The sequence below is a fragment of the Crocuta crocuta genome, unplaced genomic scaffold (genome assembly GCF_008692635.1).
Source record: "Crocuta crocuta isolate KB4526 unplaced genomic scaffold, BGI_CrCroc_1.0 scaffold1714, whole genome shotgun sequence".
NCBI classification, from domain to species: domain Eukaryota; kingdom Metazoa; phylum Chordata; class Mammalia; order Carnivora; family Hyaenidae; genus Crocuta; species Crocuta crocuta.
This window is the reverse complement of record NW_027529579.1, coordinates 85,095-89,029: the sequence shown is the minus strand read 5'-3', so window position 1 is coordinate 89,029 and position 3,935 is coordinate 85,095. Positions and strand designations below refer to the sequence as shown.

At 37.2% G+C, this 3,935-nt stretch overlaps 1 protein-coding gene and 1 pseudogene across 1 annotated transcript in view; both read right to left on the bottom strand.

Moving 5' to 3' along the window:
• Positions 1–583, bottom strand: part of LOC144229585 (RNA polymerase II elongation factor ELL2-like) — a 7,367-nt pseudogene extending 6,784 nt beyond the window's left edge.
• The window catches only part of LOC144229586 (dystrophin-like), a gene marked incomplete at its 5' end in the record, with an annotated part of 111,510 nt that overhangs the window by 30,746 nt on the left and 76,829 nt on the right, over positions 1–3,935 (bottom strand). The gene's annotated exons all lie outside the window — the stretch shown is intronic.

Below are 3,935 nucleotides of genomic sequence, written 5' to 3'. Positions count from 1 at the left end.
GCTTGCTCGTATGCTGGACATGTTTGCCCACAGGTAGATTTTTGTAATGCCATATGCACAAATATCAATGGATGTACACAGTGCTTGAATTTATGGATTTATCTGGTTATTACTTAGAAATATTGGTGCTGATTTGAATTACAAAGAATAGAGCTAAACAATTGGAAGATTATCAGTCAGCTCTATAATCACTCAAAGATGCTGCTTCCTATCATTGCCTAAAGGGATGTAACTAAGTTGTTAGACAAGTCTCAAAGACTGGATCGAATGCGGTTGATGGAAAGCTAAATAGTTTTTTTTAAAGAATCACTATAGTACAATTAGTAATCTCTGCTCTAGAGAAAAAAGTCTCTCTGAGTTTCCATTTAAATATATGAATCTTTCAAGCTTTTAGAAATAATGCATATTTCTGTGAAGCTAGGTAAACGTAATGCACCTAAGTGAAAATGAATTATAACATCTCATAAAGTGATAAGAAGAAATTAATTTTTATTTATGTTGTCATTTTGTCTTGGCAGTAAGAGAAGCCACAGGTCAGTTCACTTACTCTAACACGCTTTCGTGGGCTAAATCGCAACTCCATTATCATCTCTGCTTAGATCCACAATGGGGAAACTTTCCCTCTTCCATTCAGTTTACATCCCATATTGTTATACATGCCAAGAACATTTCTCATTTGAGTTCCTTTGTTTGGGTGAGTTGGTTTTCAAAGAAAAAGTGAAAAGTGGCCATCAGAGGAACATTGGATAAAGGCAACTGAGGAAAATCTGACAAGCCTGGAAGGTAAAACTTAAGTACCTTGACCTCTGAATTTATGGAGGCCAGTGATAGAATGTGAGAGTTAAACTGTACCCATCAAGATTGGCATTACGAGATAAAGTGTTCCCAGGACTATGTCCACTAAGAAGGAAACAATTATGTGCCATAGACCACACAACACAGCAGCAACTAGGATTTATAAGAAAGGGAGACAGCAAGCAGCCCATATTATTTAGTTTAAGACCCTGGAATATGCTCTCCAGCTACATCAATTTTATACGTAATGTGCCTTTTGATAAATGACATTTTCTTGATTTTTCTTTCCTACCTTATAAACAATTATGGAGTTAAAAAAGATAAACAACCTCACTTTACTGATGGTGAAATGGAAATACTATCAAGTACCTTACTGAAAGAAATAAAATAACGCCCATTATGAGGTTAGACATGGGGCAGAGTATTACTGACTAGTATTTAGCCAACTCTTGAATTCTCTTCTCAATGTTACATGGTTTTACAAACTGTTAACCAAAGTAGCATATTATAAAATGGCATGCCTTATACCTCACTGTCTAACATATGGTCCAGGGTGGAAACACATGTACTCATGTACTGGGAAACACTTAACTGTAGGCTTCTCTGAAAATAACATTCTTACTTCTGTTTAAATGATCCTGTAGGATTCTTGACTAAACTCCAGGAACTTGTGACTGCCACTTCTCAATGTGTAGTTTAAAGGTGACAAGCGGACAGTGAGATGAGTTCTTGTCATTTGCAACAACATGGATGATACTGGATGGTATTATGCTAAGCAAAATAAATCAGTTGGAGAAAGAGAGATATCCTATGACTTCACTCATGGGTGGAATGTGAGATACTTAACAGGCGATCCTAGGGGAAGGAAGGGAAAAATAAGATAAGACCAGAGAGGGAGGCAAACCATAAGATACTCTTAAATCCAGAGAATAAACCGAGGGTTGCTGGAGTAGAGGTGGTTGAGGGGATGGGCTAAGTGGGTGATGGGCATTTAGGAGGGCACTCTTCAGGATGAGCACTGGGTGTCACATGTAAGAGATGAATCACTTGAGAATTAAAAAAAAAAAAAAAAAAGTGAGAAACAGACACTGAAGTGAGTTAAGTAACGTGCCTAAAGCCACAGGAGCCACAGGATTGAGTTTCTGGGATCAGGCCTCAGATACATCTGGCTACAAGTCTGTGTTCTTTCATGATGTCATTTACTCAGTGGAACAGGCAACATTCAACCTGCCTTGTAATGTGTGCTATATAACCAAGTGAGATGTACACATGCAGAATCCTTTTTGAGTCTTTTCATATTTAATTTTAGCAGAAGTTTGACTAGACTTAACTATACATTTTATCTAACCTACTTAACAAGGATTTGAAGCCTAACATTATAATTTCATCTAAAAACATTTGTGACATTTTAACTCCATATTTGCTTAAGATATTTTTAGAAAATACTCACACTCCCCGATCAAGACTATGTGCTCTTTTGCAGGGACTTATTTTTCAAAGGTAAATATGACTGTCTGACTCGTTAATGAAATTTTGTCTTGGTGATTATGCTAAAAACATAGTGAGATTTCGAACTTGAAGAAGCATGTTCCCCTGTGCCATTGCCATCAGTTCCATATATTATTTATTTTTATGAGTTTATAAGGTGCTAATGAATAAATCTGGAAAGGCTCGGTTGTTGATGCTGTTATTATTTGCATGCTATTATTTAATGTTCTGTGGCAGCTTAATAAACTCTGTACTCTCCCACTCCCACAAGTCTATTGAATTGGGATACCAGAAAATAAAGAACAGGAGTCCTAAGGAGCATTCCAACATCCTTTTCAGTGTCCATTACACTCCTGCACATTCTTTGGTGGTTTAAGGTTTTACTGTTACTTATTGTTTTAGGCCTCACAGGCTCTGACCTTCTTGAGGGGGGTGTTCCTTGCCTTCATGCTTAATGTCTCCTGGGGGTAATACATGAACTCCACACAGTATAGAAATGTCTCAGGCTGAGTACCACCACAAGAGTTATTGATATGGGGACTTTCTTAGACTTAAACAGTCTTAGAAACGTCTTTCCTTCTTCTTCGTTAAATAACTACCTGCCAGTAATTTATGGCAACAACAGAGCTACTTAGAGTAAATTTGAAGAGGCAGAGGAAGACAGACTCACATGTGAAGTCCTATCTTCTTCACCTCGAATTCTAGATCTTTAATACTTACAGTGGGCATCAGTCTTATAGCAGAATCTCTGAGTCTGGGACACATCACCAAGCATGAAGTAAAGATTGCCTGAATTCTTGTCCCAATTCTACTGTTGCCCAAGGAGGTATTATCTCTCAGCGAACACTTAATCTTGTTATGGTTTAGATTTCCTACTAGTGAAATGGAGATAATAGCCAATGCCCTGGTACCTTCCTAGCCAGGTCATTGGTAGGGTCAGACAGGTCAACAAATGTGAAAATGCTCCAAAAACTGTGATAAATTATGTATATGCTTGTGATTGGTAAATATTTGAGTGTCACTGATAAAAAATCAGCTTTTGTTTCCAGGTGTGATAAGTCTACAGCATAACATAATTTTAATAGAGAATACAGCAAAACATTTCAGTATGACACTAAAACTACTAATTATTCATATTTTATCTATATTTTATTGAGGTTTACATTTTATACAATAGTTGAAAATCTTTTACTTTAGAACTTTAAACCAAGAGCATAATCTATCATGTGTCTTATTTGCAATCAAGTGAGGAAAAAACAGAAAGTCCTCTATGCTTCATTCTAACTCTAGGCATTGAAATATGCCATCTATAAGAAATTGCGAATTTGGGGCGGCTGGGTAGCTCAGTCAGTTAAACATCCAACTTCTGCTCAGGTCATGATCTCATAGTTCATGGGTTCGAGTCCCACATCAGGTTCTGCGCTGATGGGTCAGAGCCTGGATCCTGCTTCAGATTCTGTCTCTCTCTCTCTCTCTCTGTGTCAACCTCTCTCTCTGCTCCTCCCCTGCTTGCACTCTGTCTCTCTCTCAAAAGTAAATAAACATTTAAAAATTTTTAAAAAAGGAATCACAAATTCTAATGTGTACACGTAATCAAATGCACAAAATAATCTAGGTGTAAGAGAATGGGGAGTAATGGGGACTATAAATAA